Source organism: Bos mutus, chromosome 10, assembly GCF_027580195.1.
Source record: "Bos mutus isolate GX-2022 chromosome 10, NWIPB_WYAK_1.1, whole genome shotgun sequence".
Classification (NCBI taxonomy): domain Eukaryota; kingdom Metazoa; phylum Chordata; class Mammalia; order Artiodactyla; family Bovidae; genus Bos; species Bos mutus.
Genome location: NC_091626.1, coordinates 90,708,195 through 90,721,341, shown reverse-complemented (window position 1 = coordinate 90,721,341; position 13,147 = coordinate 90,708,195).

The following is a 13,147-nucleotide window of genomic DNA, read 5'->3' as shown; positions in this document are numbered from 1 at the left end:
TAAATGGATTAAATTACTTATAAAAATTCATCTAAGAGCACATTTTATATATCAAAGACAACCTTTTGTTGTTCTAAATCATCTCTCTCTGGACTCATCACATTATCCTGAAGTTTCATATTTCAAGTAATTATCAAAGCATCAATTTTGTGTTGGCAAACATACTGAGGTATTAGATCATTAGTATCCACTAAGCAACTATGTATTTGTCAGATGGCATCTCCTATTTCCTGAGAGATAACTGAGAAGCTGGGAAACTACACTTTGCTTTTGACAACCTTATGCTGTTGATTGTTCAAGTATTAAAATCCAGGGAGCTGGATGTGGAGGTTCTGGACAATTTCCCCTGAGTCAGATTAGGATTCCAAATAATAACACCCTAAGAGATAAAACTGCAGAGGATTCTATTTTGAGAGTAAGAATGAACTGGAAGGATGTGGAATTGCAACAGTGAACGACAGTGTTGAATTTTTTTCAAAAAATGAAATTATAACTCTTTCTCAGACTTAAAAATGATATTATCAGATAAAAACATAATAACTAAGAGGAGAAGAAAAGTTGAAGTATCAGAAAAAAAGAAGGGAATAAATTACACACAATAGAAAAAGACATTAAATAGATATATTTATAAAGTATAAGGAGATAAGAGAAAAAAAATCAGACAAAACCTAGAATCTATAAAAAATAAAAATCATTAGAACTGAAAGTTAGTGTGAATAAATGGATGGTTTATTTTAAAATTATTCATGACACAAACCTCGGCCTAATAATCCTGAAGAAAGGTCATAAAAGTATCCGTAGTCAATCATGAATAGAGAAATATGGAAAATATAGAAGAATGAGTAAAAGACATAAGCATTCAGAGACAAAAAGCCTAATATACATAATAGCCCTTCTGGATATTAGCTAATATTATAGTATATTTTCTTCTATCTCCTTATGCTTAACAAAACTAGTTTAGAGTGCTTTTTCTATGTGATTCCTCCCCATTTTTTGATATGTGAGTTTTCCTTCTACTCAGTTATTATGTTTTTAATGCAATGAAGGAAATAATTTTAATGTCTAAAAAGTATTAGTAATTTAATTTTTCTAAAAAAAGTCAAATCTAGTCTTCAATCTTTGCAATTTTACTTATATTTGGCTTACCCTTACTCTCAGAACATAATCTTTCAGAATCCTAACTCATAGAATATAATTCTTTGGAATCCTAATAACTGTTCCCAGAAACTTTACCAAGGCCTCAAAATCCAAGACCCTAGATCCTAACCTTTGTATAACTAACACAACAAAGTTGTCAAAAGCATAATGTACTTTCTCAATGTCTCAATCAGGAAAAGGCAGATGCCTCTAGGATAAAATCAGTTTTCGTATTGAAAACTGGCCTCAACTTTTCAGATTTTCTTTCCTTGGATCTAGCAATTACACACAAAACATAACTCATCTTTGGTTTAATAGCTCTGTGATATCTTTGTGGTTGTTCAGTTCAGTTCACTTCAGTCACTCAGTTGTGTCTGACTCTTTGTGACCCCATGGACTGCAGCACACCAGGCCTCCCTGTTTATCGCCAACTCTCGGAGTTTACTCAAACTCATGTCCATTGAGTCCGTGATGCTATCCAACCATTTCATCCTCTGCCATCCCCTTCTCCTGCCTTCAATCTTTCCGAGAATCAGGGGCGTTTCAAATGAGTCAGTTCTTCACATCAGGTGGCCAAAGTACTGGAGTTTCAGCTTCAACATCAGTTCTTCCAATGAATATCCAGGACTGATTTCCTTTAGGATGGACTGGTTGGATCTCCTTGCAGTCCAAGGGACTCTCAAGAGTCTTGTCCAACACCACTGTTCAAAAGCATCCATTCTTCAGCACTCAGCTTTATTTATAGTCTAGCTCTCATATCCATACATGACTGCTGGAAAAACCATAACCTTAACTAGATGGACCTTTGTTGGCAAAGGAATGTCTCTGCTTTTAAATATGCTGTCTAGGTTGGTCATAACATTCCTTCCAAGGAATGTCTTTCAATTTCATGGCTGCAGTCACCATCTGCAGTGATTTTGGACCCCCCAAAATAAAGTTTCTCACTGTTTCCACTGTTTCCCCAGCTATTTGCCATGAAGTGATGGGACTGGATGCCATGATCTTCGTTTTCTGAATGTTGAACTTTAAGCCAACTTTTTCACTCTCCACTTTCACCTTCATCAAGAGGCTTTTTAGTCCCTCTTCACTTTCTGCCATTAGGGTGGTGTCATCTGAATATCTGAGGTTATTGATATTTCTTCTGGCAATCTTGATTCCAGCTTGTGCTTCTTCCAGCCCAGCGTTTCTCATGATGTACTCTGCATATAAGTTAAATAAGCAGGGTGCCAATATACAGCCTTGATGAACTCCTTTTCCTATTTGGAACCAGCCTGTCATTCTATGTCCAGTTCTAACTGTTGCTTCCTGACCTGTATACAGATTTCTCAAGAGGTAGGTCAGGTAGTCTGGTATTACCATCTCTTTCAGGATTTTCCACAGTTTATTATGATCCACACAATCAAAGGCTTTGGCATAGTCGATAAAGAAGAAGTAGATATTTTTCTGGAACTCTCTTGGCTTTTTGATGATCCAGTGGATGTTGGCAATTTGATATCTGGTTCCTTTGCCTTTTCTAAAACTAGCTTGAACATCTAGAAGTTCACAGTTCATGTACTGTTGAAGCCTGGCTTGGAGAATTTTGAGCATTACTTTACTAGTCTATGAGATGAGTGCAATTGTGCAGTAGTTTGAGCATTTGTTGTTGTTCAGTCACTAAGTTGTGTCCGACTCTTTGCGATTCAAGCATTGCAGCACACCAAGCTTTCTTATCTTTCACTTTCTCATGGAGTTTGCTCAAACTCACGCCCACTGAGTCGGTGATGCCATCCAGCCATCTCATCCTCTGTCACTCACTCCTCCTGTGGTGTACTTAGTCGCTCAGTGGTGTCTGATGCTTTGCGACCCCACGGACTGAAGCCCAACAGGCTCCTCTGTCCATGGTATACTCCAGGCAAGAATAAAATGCCCCCTCCAAGGGATCTTTCCAATCCAGGGATAGAACACAGGTCTCCCACATTGCAGGTGGATTCTTTACCATCTGAAGCACCAGGGAAGCCTAAGAACACTGGATTGGGTAGCCTATCTCTTCTCTGGTGGATCTTCCCAACCCAGGATTCAAACCGGTGCCTCCTGTATTGCAGGTGGATTCCTTATCAGCTGAGCTACCAGGGAAGCCCGAATTTCTCTCTAGGAAAACCAATGTGAAAGAATTACTATAAATTCTATTTTGTCTACATGGAAACTGAGGCTTGGAAAGTTTAAATAACTTACTCATAATTGCATAACCAGCAAGTGGGGATATCAAAATTTAACCATGACATTAAAAGTCACTTGCTCCTTGGAAGAAAAGCTGTGACAGAACTAGACAGCATATTAAAAAGCAGACATTAGTTTGCTAACAAAGGTCTGTAGAGTCAAAGCGATGGTTTTTCTAGTAATCATGTATGGATGTGATAGCTGGACTATAAAGAAGGCCAAGGGCCAAAGAATTGAAAGGGCCAAAAAATTTGAATTTTGGTTCTAGAGAAGACTCTTGGGAGTCCCTTGGATGGAAATCAACCCTTAGTATTTGTTGGAAGGACTGATGCTGAAGCTCTAATATTTTGGCCACCTGATATAAAGAGCCAACTCATTGGAAAAGACCCTGATGTTGGGAAAGATTAATGGCAAAAGGAGAAGGGGGCAGCAGAGGATGAGACACTGACTCAGTGGACATGAATTTGAGCAAATTCTAGAGCATAGTGGTTTACAGCTTATCTCTTGAATAAAATAATTTAAAATTTAATTTCGTACTTTTATTCTTCCCATATAGAAAGATTTTCTAAACTCTGCCATTACAGAGCTGAAAGATTACTACATAAAGTAAGTTATATCTAGGTTTTTGCAAATCTTTGACATTTATTATAAATGTGTGTCAAAATTATGTGGTCTTTTTGTTTGGTTGTTTTTGTTGCTGTTGTAAGAATTCAGGAATGCTCAATAACCCATAAGAATAATTTCCAAATTCTTTTTGGTTTGAAATATCAATAGCATTTGTTTCCTTATCATTTTGTGCATTGCTTTAAAATTAGACTATGACCTCTGCCAAATCTCACTTAATTAGAAATTTCTTCTAGTTAGTTTCTGATTTTAAAGAATTGCTATGATTATCTGTTTCTCATTTTCAAAAGACTTTATCTTTGCACAGAGTAATACAAGAAGGGCTTCCCTGGTGGCTCAGACAATGAAGAATCTGCCTGCAATACAGGAGACCTGGGTTCCATCCCCAGGTCGGGAAGATCCCTTGGAGAAGTGAAGTAAAGTGAAAGTTTCTCAGTCGTGTCTGACTCTTTGCAACCCCAAGGACTATGTAGTCCATGGAATTCTCCAGGCCAGAACATTAGACTAGGAGAAGGGAATGACTACCCACTCCAGTATTTTGGCCTGGAGAATTCCAGTGTCGGAAGAGCCTGAAGGGCTCAGTCCACGGGGTCACAAAGAATGGGATACCACTGAGCGACTAACACTTTCACTTTTACTTTCAAGATAACAAGGCTTAGGGCAGTATTTTGTTTCTTAGACTGCTTATGTGTCTAATAATTCATAATCTCTATTATTATTGCCATTTAACATTTCCTGAGATTCTATGGGTTATATTTAACTACACTAAGTATTTTCTTGATTTGGTGATGTATCATTTGCATTTAACACTGGATAAATGGCAACCCACTCCAGCATTCTTGCTTGGGAAATCCCACAGACAGAGGAGCCTGGCCTGCTACAGTCCATGGGGTCACAAAGAGTTGGACATGACTGAGTGACTAACACACACATGTACTTAACATAAAGGAAAATAATGTCTGTAAAATACAGTGAATATTGAGTATGAAAATACTTTTATTTATTACACTAGCACTCATACAAACAGTTTAAAAAAGTGGACTTGCCTGGTGATCTAATAGTTAAGACTGTGCTTTCACTCCAGGATATAAAGATCCCACATGCTTTGTGATTCAACCATAAAAAAAAAAAACTTTACCATCCCTAATGGCTCAGACAGTAAAGAATCTGCCTGTAATGCAGAAGACCAAAGTTCAATCCCTGGGTCAGGAAGATCCACTGGAGAAGAGAATGGCAACCCACTCCAGTATCTTGCCTAGAGAATTCCATGGACAGAGGAGCCTGGGGGGCTACAGTCCATGGGGTCACAGAGAATCAGATACCACTGAGCAACTTACACTTTCAGAATATATTGTCATCACAAATGTATTTTTGGTCTTTACGTGTGATTCTATGCTCATTTAGTATTGTTGATATATTCACATATTCTGTATTTTTTTATTTACATCATTTTCCATGTAAGTTTGATCAAAATAATTATTATGGAAATGTTGCAATACCATTATAGCTATTAAGCTTCTATATAGCATACTGTTCATTATTTTTACAGAAGCAGTATCATCCATCAAATAGATATACAAATAATTTGCCTATTTCTTTTATTATAAGATATATAGAGTATTTAACATTTTATAATTATAAATAGTATCTAAGTTCATATATTTAATATTATTTACCTATGATAAGTTCTAAAATGTATGATTACTGAATCAAAAGCTCAATAAAATTGTTTTGATGGTTAATGACAAGCAATAAACTTACTATCTAAAATAAATTTTATCAATTTGCAAATCAAAAGGCACCAATGGTTTTATTGCCTTCTTCTATCCATGGGTATTTACACTTTAACATTTTTTATGCTAAGTCACTTCAGTTGTGTTGGACTCTTTGCAATCCCATGGACTGTAGCCTCCCAAACTCCTCTGTCCTTGGGATTCTCCAGGCAAGAATATTGGAGGGGGTTGCCATGCCTTTTTTATTGCTTATTTATTAACATAAAAAAACTTTTTTGATACTTGGAAATTAATAATAGCCATTTTTAAGAGCCACATTTTCCTTAAAGCTACATAAGACGGTGATGTTTTGCCATGGAATAAGTTTAGAGCATCAAATTGAAGATTGCAAAAATGAATTGTCTCTACTACCCTAATGAGTTCATGCAACACTAAAGTAAAAATATGCCATCCCGTTTTATGATCTTTCATTCACAGAGATATGAAAAACAATCAATGTAAGTTAAATAAGCAAAATTAATTTGATCGTAGCTGGTGAATGACGTGGTGGTGAAAGCTGATGATCAATTTAATGTTGACCTTTGAGCTCCATAAAGTTTTATCCTCAGGTCTCTTGACGCCTAATGATTATAGTAGATGACCCCAGTTTTCATGGCTTTTGCTTGTTAACAAATTGTGTGTGTTTAGGTCTGATTCATGTTGATTCCCTTATTAGTTATACTTCATTCCAGAGAGGCCTTAAATCCCCCAGGTTTTTCTTTTTTTTCCTTGAAGTTAGGTATAAGAAAGGATATTCTGGAACGACTGTGCCCAGCACAGAGATTTAAAACAAGAGGTGAAAGTTCAACAAGTTCAGGTCAGATTTTAACATGTTCCAGAACTTTTCACAAGTCTACCAAAGTTAGAGATTGATCCATTAACTCCTTGTGATCCTGTTTCCCACTTAGAATTTATTTCCCTGACATTTACAAGTTTCAGTGGTGAGTAAAAATAATAAGTTCTTAGTCAAGTGTTCTTTTACTTCAGGTCACAATATCGACAGAGGTGGTTTAGCCAAAACCATACAGAGTTTCTGGGGGGAGGGGGAACAAAACTCTTGAATGTTGCTTAGACTGGCTAAATGCTAGTAACCATCTGTCTAAGGGTAAAGGAAGAACCCTGGGTGGTTGGAGGCTGGGAGCAAAAGGTACATTAGAGGTTCTTCTGATATTAGTATACTTTGAGCTAATCAAGTCCAGGTGCCCCACATTATTGCTCAAGGTACAAATGTCATAAAAAATATGACCCTAGAACTCACTTCGATGCTGAAGTATAGAGTTGATCCATTCCATGCTTCCTGTTTAAACCCTTAGCCTCCAGAATAAATTATCTACACTTAGCTTAGAAAATAAGCATTACAAAATTCTGGCTCTGTACATGTCACTGACACTAAAGTATCTGTAAATTAGTATCTGGTGAGATCATGACAAAATAATTTTTACCCCTGTGTCCCATTTGTTAAGAGGCCAGATGTTAGGCTAATTTTTTTTTTTTTTCTCACACAAATTTTTCTTTCAAGTACTAAACAATGGTATTTTTGATAATACTTAGAAACTTTAAAAAAAAATGTAGGGACAACTGAAATTTGTATTTCTATTAGTCAAGAAGCCATTCCATTTTTTCACTAATACACATACATCTTAAGAGAAATGTTTTCTCTTTTGATATACTGCTTATTAATTGCATGAAGCTAAGAATATTACAATGCAACTAGTTAATGACTATTGATGTGAAAAGCTCAACATGTTAGCTATGATATTTATTACACCTGAACAACAAAAAAACATGATTAAAATATTGTTTATCTGACCAGTTAGTCCCCAGTGAGGATGATGTACGTCTGAAAATGCTCAGAATTATAAAGTAGGAAATAATAAGAAGGGAGTATTAATAACAAAGAGGAGGGAAATATAAGTTAGAGAATGTTGTCCATATAAGTGGTCGGTAAATGTGTCATGGAAACACTCACATTGTGTCCTAAACAGGATAAAGTCCCATTGTCTCTTCAAAATAAATGATATATTTTAAGGTAGTCTATTTAAGGAACTGAACTATTTAGTTAAATAGATTTAATGCTTTTTCTAACATCAAAGTTGAGATAATCTTTAAGTTACCTTCTAAAGTTAGAAAGGATGGAGCAAAGGTCAGAAAATAGGTGAAGATGGAGCATTTTTGAGTCAAATTCCTGGAATTTGAACTTTGCCTCCACTAATTTCTAATTTCTAGTTGTGGTGCTGTGGTTCTGTTATTTTGCCTCTCAACGCTCTCTTTTCTTATCTAATTGTTATGTCACTCAGTTATGTTCAACTCTTTGAGACCCCATAGACTGCAGCACACGAAGTTCCCCTGTCCTTCACTATCTCCTGGAGTTTGCTCAGGTTCATGTCCACTGAGTCAATGATGCCATCCAACCAGTTCATCCTCTGTTGCCTGCTTCTCCTCCTGCCTTCAAATTTTCCCAATATCAGGTCTTTTCCAATGAGTTAGCTCTTTGCATCAAGTGGCCAAAACATTGGAACTTCAGCTTCAGCCTTAGTCTTTCCAGTGAAAATTCAGGTTTGATTTCCTTTAGGATTGAAAAAAGTAATAATAAGTTTTCCTTTCGCATAGTCAGTTCACAAATGGATAATCATTATTATACAAGAAAATATGAACTAACAATATATTGAGACAAAGGGAGCCCTCAAGTTATAAATAATAAAGCTTCGGTTGAAGGGCAAATATGCTCTTGTTTTTCTTCCAACAGTAAAGGGCCTCATTCGCTTATGCAATGGTTCCAATGTATTTCAGAAATAATCTGAATATGTACCCAATAATTAATATTTTTGAGCTGAAATGTGTACATTTTCACATTAAGTAGGCAAAGATCAAAATAGGCTCACAGCAGCTCAAACCAGGTTTAGCCTTAAAATAAATTTGTCTCAAATTTTGTAAATTGAAGCTTTTAAAAGCCTATAGATTTTCAAATTTCAGTTAGGGGATTATAGATATATACCCTGTTGGGAAAGTATGGAGTGAAAAGAGCCAAGCCCTGCTACGGGAAACATTTTGATTATTGCCAAAAATAGCTAATCCATGTGCAATTAATCTATAGGTGAATTGTATATATTACATCATTTAAAGCTTCATTTTGGGCAAATGAAGTTATTTGAGAAAAATTAGAAGTCACAATGGCAAGTTAGGAAGATTAAACAAATATAATAATCACTTATATGTGGAATCTAGGAAAATGGTATGGATGAACTTATTTGCAAAGTAGAAATAGTCAGAGATGTAGAGAACAATCTTATGACTACCAAGGGAGGAAGGGGGATTGTACTAATTGGAAGTTAGGACTGACATTTATACACTACTATATATAAGATAGATAACTAATTAAAAGCTATGGTATAGCACAGGGAACTCAATGCTCTGTAGTGACTTAAATGGAAAGGAAATGTGAAAAAGAGTGGATATATGTATATGCATGATTGATTCACTTTGCTATATAGCAAGAAACTAACGTTGTAAAACAACTATGCACTCCAATGAAAATTACAAAAAAAAAAAAAAAAGTGACAATGACAGGCCCCATTGCTTGGGTGATTATCTCACTAAGGCAGCAAATTTTGTCCTGAGGGAGCAGTTGGTTTACTGAGATTATTTTGGAGCTTGACATGAATAACTCTCCCATCTTCTCCCCTTTCATAACAGTCAAAGAGAAATGTCACAAGAATTGTTACTGGCCACTTTAAGGGTATGTGATTCTTTCTTTGGAAAGAAATAACCATTGTTCCCTGGTGATGAGCAGAGAATAGACTAGTGATGGAGCACTAACAAATTCCTGGTCAGTGTCAACTTAAAGTTAAGTGATGTTTAAAAAAAATGAATCCTTTGAGAGTTGAAAAATAGGCAGTGGAAAATTAAGTATGGTGCATATTGACAAATGCATCATTTGTTCTGCATCATAAAAGATAAAGTAGTCTATAAGACTGACAGGATCTACTTTGTAGAGATTTATTTAATGGGATAATAAAACTTTGGAAGTCGAACTTAATCCTTCAATATTCTGCAAAAGAATTTTGTCTCCCCCCAAATCTCTTGGTATTGATTTTAAAATAAAATCAAACACTGTAGAAGTCAAGTATAAATGTCTTTTAGCTACAACCCAAAATAAATAAAATAAAATGAATAATTATTTTATTTGAAATATTAAGTTATAATTTTCCATTTTTTACTGATGTAGCCTGAATTAGCACTGTCAAAGGAGTCAAAGGAGTTAAAGCATATTGATGAGCTATTTATTCTTACATAGGTCCCACAAATTTCCTACCTTCTCCCTCCATCATTTTCTACCTCTCTGTTTTCTCTCTTACAATACTCCCCATTCCTGCCATATGTTAGGACAGTTCTTCTATTGTTTCATTTAAAGATTATCTCTATTCACTAAAATGTGCTTTGACACAGGATTTTTTTATAGTCTACATGTTAAAAATTACTTTATGTGAAAATTTTTGATATCTGTTTGTGTATGTTTACATTTCTTGGTGATGTAGAAATGAGAATCCCTTGGACAGCAAGAAGTTCAAACCAGTCAATTTTTAAGGAAATCAGCCCTGAATACTCATTGGAAGGACTGATGCTGAAGGTGAAACTCCAGTAATTTGGTCACCCGATGCGAACAGCCGACTGATTGGAAAAGTCCCTGATGCTGGGAAAGATTGAGGGCAGAAGGAGAAGAGGGTATCAGAGAATGAGATGGCTGGATGGCACCACCACTGCAGTAGATGTGAACTTGGGCAAACTCCAGGAGATGGTGAGGGACAGCGAGGCCGCACAGCCTGTAGTCCATGGGAGTCACAAAGAGTTGGACACAACTGAGAGACTGGAAAACAACAACCACATTTCTCAGTAGACTGTGTTCAGTTTTTATCACTGTATCATCACAGCACGTAATCTAGTAGGTAGCTCAGAGGTACAAATAACTGTTGGTTACATTTGTTGTTCAATTGCTATAAGAGACTGTTTTTTAGAAAATTATTAATGTCTCTGTAGCCCATATGAGTGAAATGAGAATTCCACTGAGACAAATTAGATGAATGGTTATCAGAATATATATTATAGAAAGAAAAAGCTTTCTTCTATGGGAAGAGGTGGCTAATTCAACTTCTGGCAATATTGTGTTCATACTCTTCACTGTGCTGAGTTCCTGCTACAGAAGTCAACAAAGCGCTGTCCTGTGAGAAGCAGCCAATCCAAGCAAAAGAGGGTAAGAGATGGAAGCCTCTAAGCTCACAGCCACCAGATGAGAAGGAGGTAATCCCAGGGAAGAGCACTCAGGGATGTGATGTCTGTAGGGGATGTTTCTGTCCTCTTACGGCTTAGCCATCATTTCATGAAACCCACCCAGTTTCCAGCTTAAACAGTGATATTTGATTAAATAAATAGCTTTGCAAACTAGTTTTAGTTATAAATGCATTAATATATCAATAGATTTATGTCCCTCACTCCTCTGATATAGTAATCCTATCCTTAAATTGGGCTTTGCTTGTGGTTCAGCTGGTAAAGAATCTGCCTGCAATGCAGAAGACCTGGGTTCGATACCTGGGTTGGGAAGATCCCCTGGAGAAGGGAATGGCTACCCTCTCCAGTATTCTGGCCTGGAGAATTGCATGGACTGCATATAGTTCATGGGGTTGCAAAAAGTTGGACACAACTGAGAGATTTTCAATTCACTTCAACCCTAAATCAATAACCTCAGATATGCAGATGACACTACCATTATGGCAGAAAGTGAAGAGGAACTAAAGAGAGTCTTGATGAAAGTGAAAGAGGAGACTGAAAAAGCTGACTTAAAATTCAACACTAAAAAACGAAGATCATGACATCTGGTCCCACCACTTCATGGAAAATAGATGGGAAACAATGGAAAGAGTAACAGATTTACTTTCTTGGGCTCCAAGATCACTGCAGATGGTGACTGTAGCCATGAAATTAAAAGATGCTTGCTCCTTGGAAGAAAAGTCATGACAAACGTAAACAGCATATTAAAAAGCTGAGACATTACTTTGCCAATAAACATCTGTCTAGTCAAAGCTATGGTTTTTCCATAGTCATGTATGAATAAGAGGGTTGGGCCATAAAGAAAGCTGATGGCCAAAGAATTGATGCTGTCCAACACCAAATCCCAGAGTTCACTGAGACTCACATCCATCCAGTCAGTGATGCTATCCAGCCATCTCATCCTCTGTCATCCCCTTCTCCTCCTGCCCTCAATCCCTCCCAGCATCAGAGCCTTTTTCAATGAGTCAACTCTTTGCATGAGGTGGCCAAAGTACTGGAGTTTCAGCTTTAGCATCATTCTTTCCAAAGAAATCCCAGGGCTGATCTCCTTCAGAATGACTGGTTGGATCTCTTTGCAGTCCAAGGGACTCTCAAGAGTCTTCTCCAACATCACAGTTCAAAAGCATGAATTCTTCGGCGCTCAGCCTTCTTCACAGTCCAACTCTCACATCCATACATGACCACAGGAAAAAACATAGCCTTGATTAGAAGAACCTTTGTTGGCAAAGTAATGTCTGTGCTTTTGAATATGCTATCTAGGTTGGTCATAACTTTCCTTCCAAAGAGTAAGCGTCTTTTAATTTCATGGCTGCAGTCACCATCTGCAGTGATTTTGGAGCCCCCAAAAATAAAGTCTGACACTGTTTCCACTGTTCCCCCATCTATTTCCCATGAAGTGATGGGACCGGATGCCATGATCTTCATTTTCTGAATGTTGAGCTTGAAGCCAACTTTTTTACTCTCCACTTTCACCTTCATCAAGAGGCTTTTTTTTTTTTTTAAACTTTACAATATTGTATTAGTTTTGCCAAATATCGAAATGAATCCGCCACAGGTATACCCACGTTCCCCATCCTGAACCCTCCTCCCTCCTCCCTCCCCTACCCTCCCTCTGGGTCTTCCCAGTGTACCAGGCCCAAGCATCCAGTACCGTGTATCAAACCTGGACTGGTGACTCATTTCATACATGATAATATACATGTTTCAATGCTATTCTTCACTTTCTGCCGTAAGGGTGGTGTCATCTGCATATCTGAGGTTATTGATATTGATTCCAGCTTGTGTTTCTGCCAGTCCAGCCTTTCTCATGATGTACTCTGCATATAAGTTAAATAAACAGGGTGACAATATACAGCCTTGATGAACTCCTTTTCCTATTTGGGACCAGTCTGTTGTTCCATGTCCAGTTCTAACTGTTGCTTCCTGACCTGCATACAAATTTCTCAAGAGGCAGGTCAGGTGGTCTGGTATTCCCATCTCTTTCAGAATTTCCCGCAGTTTATTGTGATCCACACAGTCAAAGGCTTTGGCATAGTCAATAAAGCAGAAATAGATGTTTTTCTAGAATTCTCTTGCTTTTTCGATGATCCAGTGGA